The 7,017-nt window shown below is 39.7% G+C and overlaps 1 pseudogene; it reads right to left on the bottom strand.

Annotated features, from left to right (window-relative positions):
* Positions 1–2,229: 2,229 nt before the first annotated feature.
* LOC103258041 lies at positions 2,230–2,547 on the bottom strand (annotated as a pseudogene).
* Positions 2,548–7,017: the final 4,470 nt, after the last annotated feature.

Genomic DNA, 7,017 nt, shown 5'->3' with positions numbered 1-7,017 from the left:
GCAGAAACACTAAAAGGCATCAAAATTGACAAGTTCAAAAACGGTTTTGAGCAGTGGAAAAAGCGTCTCAATAGGTGTATTGCATCAAACGGAGAGTCCTTTGAAGGTGACTGAAGTTTAAACATGTAAGAATACATACACAATTTTTTAATAAATAAATTCCAGGGTTTTTTTAAGTTCTCCTTTGTATGTTTAGTTTTTTGAGGAACTGCCAAACGGTTTTTCAGAGGTTGAACCATTTTTATTCCCACCAGCAACATTTGAACACTCCAATTTCTCCATATCCTCAACAAAATTTATTTTCCAGTTTTTTATTGTAGTCATGCTTAGGGATATAAAGTGGTGTCACTGTGGTTTTGACTTACATTTCCCTAATGATTCATTAATCTAAGCATATTTTCATGTGCTTTTTGGCCATTTGTGTATTTTCCTTATAAAAATGTCTATTCAAGTCTTTTGCCAGTGGTTTTTTTATTTTATTTTAAGGATGTGGTGTACAATTCAGGGTTAGGTATACAATTGTTCATTATGCAGGTACCCTTGTTGATGAGGTATGCCTCTCCCTCCCCTGGCAGTTTCCCTCAACTACCAATCCCAATCCCCCGCCCCTGGCAATTTTCCACTTCTGCCAATCCCTTTCTTATAGTATTATAATAATTGTTCAAGGTCCACTTATGAGTGAGAACATATGGTACTCTGTTCCTTGTTTCTGTGACAGATCACTGAGTATCCTCGACTCTAAATCCATCCAAGTTGCTGCAACTTCCATATGTTTGTCCTTCTTTATGGCTGCATAATATTCCATTGTGTATATGTACCACATTTTTTTAGTTCAGTTCAGCTTTGGTGGGCAGCACAGTTGGTTCCATGTTTTTGCTACTATGAATAGAGTTGCAACAAACAAACATGCATGTGTAGGTATCCTTTTGGTAGAATGAGCTGAGTTCCTCCGGGTATATTCCCAATAAGGGAAACGCTGGGTCATATGGAAGGTAAATTTCTAGTTCTTTAAGAAATCATCACACTGTGATGATTTCTCTTCCAAATCTTCCGAAGAGGCTGCACTAGTTTGCATTCCCACCAGCAGTGTACAAGCGTTCCTTTTTTTCGCATCCTCGCCAGCATCTGTTGTTGTTTGTTTTATTAATAATGGTCATTCTTACTGGGGTTAGGTGGTATCTCATTGTGGTTTTGATTTGCATTTCTCTGATGATGAGTGATTTTGCCAATATTTTAACTGAAGTGTTTGTCTTTTTGTTATTGAGTTGTAAGATTTTTTTTTTTCCATATTCTGGATACTAGATCCTTATCAGATATGCGATCTGATAATATTTTCTTCCATTCCATAGGTTTTTTTTTTTCATTTTCTTTTTTTTTTTTTTGAGTTGGAGTTTCACTTTGTCACCCAGGTTGGAGTGCAGTGGCACACTCACAGCCACCGCAGCCTTGACCTGCTGGATGCCAGTGATCCCTCCACCTCAGCCTTCTAAGGAGCCGGAATTACAGGTACACGTCACCACGCCCAGCTAATTTATTTATTTATTTATTTTGATTTTTTTTTTTTTTGTAAAGACGAAGTCTCGTCCAATTGCCCAGGCTGTCTCGAACCCGCGGGCTCAGGCAATCCCCTCACGTTGGTCTCCCAAAGTGCTGGGATTACTGGTTGAGCCACCACAACCCGCATTTTTTTTTTCCATTTTCTTGACAGTGTCCTATAATGTACCCACATTTTTAATTTTGACGAAGTGCAACTTACCTCTTTTTTGTTGTTCTTGTTCGTGCCATGTCTAGGAAATCGTTGCCAAACCTAGGGTCATGAAGATTTACCCCTGTGCTTTCTTCTGAGAGTTTTCTAGTTTTAGCTCTTACATTTAGGTCTTGGATCATTTTGAATTATGGAACCAGGTAAAGTTATCTGGTGTGAGATAAAGTTCCAGCTTTATTCTCTTGCATGTAGATATTCAGTTGTTCCTGCACCATTTAGTTGAAGATAACTTTCTCCATTAAGTGATCTTAGCACCATTGCTGAAAATCAATTGACAAGGGCTTTGTTTCTGGATTCTAAATTTTTTTCATGTTTTAAAAAAGTGATACTGCTTTATTACTACCCACAGGCGAGGCTTGCATGAGGTGATAGGTGTGCCGGGCTCAGGGGATCGTGGGCTGTGAGGAGGTGATGGTAGACTGGCAGGAAAAGGGGTGAGTTTGGAGGTCAGGCCAGAGGGGTCCTCAGATCTGCCTCTGGGCATGGGCAACCTTGATAAACAACTCGTGACAAGCCACAGCCAGGCCACCAATCAGATTAAGAAATTCTTGGAACTCTGGCCCTCCATCACGGTTGAGATCCAGTTTCTTAATCATGCTGTCAGGGACACCAGGGTCCTGGTTCTTTGCGATGTTAGCCAGTTCTGTATTCGTGAAGTTTGGGAACTCCGTCGTCTTGGAGAGAGTGTTGCCGAATCCATCCTTTCCCACGTATTTCTGGAAAACAGCAATCAGGGCCTCGATGCACCTCTCAGTCTCTGTAGAGCTGGAGACTTTTGCCATGTTGGAGTCAAACGAGGCACGGGAGGCCATGGCAGAGAGCAGTGTGGAGAGCTCTCTGGACTCTGAATTCTATGCCATTATTCTGTATGCCTACCCTTAGGGCAGTACCACGAGGTCTTAATTACTGTAGCTTTGTAGTGAGTTTTGAAATTGGGAAGTTTGGGTTCTCCAACTTTGTTCTCCTTTTTCAAGATTGTTTTGGCTATTTCAGGTTCTTTGCATTTTCATTGGAAGTTTTGAATAAGCTTGTCCATTTCTGCAAAAAAGGCACTGGGAATTTTAATGGGACTTTGTATTCAATCTGTAGGTCAATTTTGGGGGGTGTACCGTCATCTTAAAGATACTATGTCTTCCAATCCAAGAACACTTATTTAGGACTTAATTTCTTTCAACAATGTATTGTACTTTTCAGCATACAAGTCTTGTACCTCTTTTGCTCAGTTTATCCCTAAGTATCTTATTCTTTTCGATGCTATTGCAAATATAATTTTTTTTTGAGTCAGGGTCTCACTCTGTTGCCCAGGTTGGAGTGCAGTAACAAGCTCACGGCCACTGCAGTCTCAACCTGCTGGGCTGAGGTGATCCTTCTGTGCCAGCCTTCCAAGTAGCTGAACCACAGGCATGTGCCACGAGGCCCAGCTAATTTTTTGTTTTATTGTAGAGACAAGGTTTTGCCATGTTGCTCAGGCTAGTCTGGAACCCCTAAGTTTAGGCAATCTCCCTCTGCCTCCCAAAAGTGCTTGGGATTAGAGGCTTGAGCCACCGTGCCCAGCTAATTATTTTTTTAATTTTATTTTTGGATTGTTTATTGCAAGTGTATAGAATAAAGTTCTTTATTCTCTTCTCTGGCGCTAGCGGGACACACTGGGAGCATAAGCTACCATCACCACAGCCGCCTCTGAGGCGGGCAGTGGGAGATTGCCGGCACTTAGTAAAAAAAGTTGCAACTCTCTCTTAGCCAAAATTTAGCAGCTTGTTTCTTAATTAGGCACTCTTTTGGTTGTTGTAAGGGTTTTATTACATTTCAGAGTTCCAACACAGTTGAATCTGACAGTTTTGGCCGGATTAATGATCGCTTTAATGGAGAGATGGATTCTTGAGTTCCTTAAAACTCAGCCATCGATAGTGATACCACTCTGTATGTTTTATTTTTAAACTGCCAATCTGTTTCCCAAAGCGGTTGCATCAATCTACATGCCTGCCAGCTACGTACGAGGTTTTACGTTTAAAACCCTTAAGTCATCATGGCGTACCTTCAAATAATATGGTACTTCTTCACGTGCAGAGTAGGGGCTTTTCAAGTTCCTCTCAGTTCCTCCCTCCATGGTGCTGTTGTCACTATTCCTTTTCCTCTTACACATGCTGTAAATGTACCCTTCGTGACGACTACCTTTGCTGCAGGGAGTCAAATTATCTTTTTAAGAATAGACTGTATTTTTTAGAGCAGGTTGAAAGTCACAGAAAAATTGAGCAGCAAGGACACAGAGTTCCCATGTGCCCTCTGCCACCCCCCAAGTACAACCTCTCCCAGCATCAATGTCCCTCACCGCAAAAGCACGTTTGATGCAATCCATGAAGCTACATTAGCACATCGTTATCACCCCAGCACACAGTTTCCATAGGCTTCACTCTAGGTGTTGCACATTCTTTGGGTTCCGACAAGTGGATAATGTCATGTCTCTACCATTGCAATACCATACAGAATAGTTTCCCTGGCCTAAAATCCTCTGTGCTCTGCCTACTCACCTCTTCTTGGCAAGCACTGTCCTTTTGGCTGTCTGCATAGTTTTGCCTTTTCCAGAATGTCACAGAATTGGAATCAGAGCGTGTGTAGCCTTTTCAGACGCCTTCTTTCGCTCAGTAATATGCATCTACGTTTCCCTCCATGCCTTTTCATGGCGAGATAGCTCACTTTTTTTTTTTAAGTGCTGAAAAATATTTTCTTGTCTGGATGGACCGCAGTTTATTTATCCATTAACTACTGAAGGACGCGTTGGTTGCTTCCAAGTTCTAGCAACTATGAATAAAGCTGCTATAAACATCTGGGTGCAGGTTTTCAAGGGGACATAAATTTTCAACTCATTTGGGTAAATGCCAGGGAGTATGACCGCTGAATTGTTTGGTAAGAGTATGTTTAGTTTTAGAAGAAACCACCAAACATGTTTAGTTCTAGAAGAAACCACCAAACTGTCTTCCAAAGTGGCTGTGCCGCACCAGTAACGAAGGAGAGTTTGTATTACTCCGTATCCTCAACGGCACTTGGTATTGTCAGCGTTTTGGAGTTTGGCCATTCTAAAGATATATAGTGGTATTTCATCTGTTTCAATTTACGATTCCCTAATGGCATATGATACTGAACATCTTTTCATATGCTTCCTTGCCATCTGTATGTCTTTTTTGATGAGGCATCTGTCCAGGTCTTTTGTGCATTTTTAAGTCTGGTTGTTCATTTTCTTTTCTTTTCTTTTCTTTTCTTTTGAGTCTGAGTCTCACTCAGTCGCCCAGGCTGGAGTGCAGTGACATGCTCACAGCCATTGCAGCCTCCATGTGGTGGGCTCAAGAGATCCTTCTGCCTTAGTCTTCCAAGTAGCTGGAACTATAGGTGAGTGCCACCAGGCCCGGCTAATTTTTTGATTTATTGTGGAGAAGGGGTCTTGCTAAGTTGCCCAGGCTGGTCTCAAACCCCTGCGTTCAGGCAATCCTCTCACCTCCACCTCTTAAAGTGCTGGGATTACAGGTGTGAACCACCACGCCTGGCCATTTTCTTGTTACTTTTTGAATTTCCATTTTACAGATGAAACATTGACCATTGTCTCATTGTTGAGTTCTAAGAATTCTTTGTATAATTGGGATAACGGTTCTTTATCAGATGTGTCTTTTGAAAATATTTTCTCCTAGTCTGCGGCTTGTCTTCCCATTCTTTTGAGAATGTTTATGGCAGAACAGAAGTTTTAAATGTTGATGCAATCCAACTTATCAATTTTCTTTCATGGATCATGACTTTGATGTTTTATCTGATGAACCATATCCACAGTCATCCAGATTTTCTCTTATGATGTCTCCCAAGAGTTTTATAGCTTTTTGTTTACATTTAGGTCAATGATCTATTTGGAGTTAATATCTGTGAAAGGTAGGTCTATTTCTAGATTCATTTTATTTTGCATGTAGTGTCCTGTTGTTCTAGCACCATTTTATGAAAATACTATCTTTTCTCCATTTGTATTTGCTCCTTTGTCAAGGTTCAGTTGATTATATTTATTTGGATCTACTTCTGGGCTTTTTATTCTATTCCATTGATCTGTTTATTTATTTTTTACTAATACCACATTGTCTTGTTACGATAGCCTTTTAGTAAGTCTTGAAGTCGGGTAGCATCACTTCTCCAATTTTGTTCTTCTGCAATATTGAGTTTTGTTCTTCTGCAATATTCTGGTTTGTTTGTTTGCTGTTGTTTGTCTCTCCAGATAATCTTTAGAATTACTTTATTGATAGTCACAAAATAACTTGCCAGAATTTTGGTTTGGATTGCATTGAATCTGTAGACCAAGTTGGGAAGAAATGATATCTTGGCAATATTGAGTCTTCCTATTCATGAAGATGAAATAGTTCTTCATTTACGTAGCTCTGTGATACCTGTCATCAAGGTTTCACCAAGTTTGTGATAATTTATCACAACAGCCACAGGAAACTAATATAGTATCCCTCTTCTCCCAGCCCCTGCCAAACACTGATCTGATTTTCATCACTACAGATTTGTTAGTATTTTTATAGTATTTTATATAAATGGACTAATACAGTATGTGTCCTTTTTTTTAACAATGATACTGAGATTCATTCATGTTGTTGCATGTATCATTAGTTCATTGCTTTTCCTCACTGAATAATATTTCATTGTTTGAAGGTACCACCTTTTGTTTATTCATTCTTCTGATGGACACTTTGGTTGTTTCCACCTTTTGGCTATCATGCAGGAAACTGATGTGAACATTTGTATTTAAGTCTTTGTGTGGACATATGCTTTTTTTTCCTCTGGTGCAAATACCTAGGAGTGAAATTACTGGGTCATATGTCAGGTATGCATTTCCATTTTTAAAGAACCAACAAACTGTTTTCTAACGTGGTTGTACTATTGTACATTTTTATCAGCAGTGTATAAGCTTTCCAGGCACTCCCCTTCTAGCCAACATTTATATTGTCAATCTTTCTCATTCTCACCATTCTTTTGGGTATATAGCAATAACCCAAAGTTTTAATTTGCATTTCCTTGATGTCTAAAGATGTTCGGGATCATTCATGTACTTATTGGCAATTCATTTATCTTCAGTGAACTCTCTGTTTGGGTCTTGCCCTGCTTATCTTTTTTATTAATTCATGTGAGTTCTTCATATAATCTGAATGATTCTTTCACGAGAAATAAATGTTATAAATATTGTCTCTTAGTCTGTGGCTTGCCTTTTCATCTTCTTAAAG

This window comes from Carlito syrichta, unplaced genomic scaffold, assembly GCF_000164805.1.
Source record: "Carlito syrichta isolate Samal-C Ts95f unplaced genomic scaffold, Tarsius_syrichta-2.0.1 Scaffold301943, whole genome shotgun sequence".
Classification (NCBI taxonomy): domain Eukaryota; kingdom Metazoa; phylum Chordata; class Mammalia; order Primates; family Tarsiidae; genus Carlito; species Carlito syrichta.
This window is presented reverse-complemented; position numbering and strand designations above follow the sequence as displayed.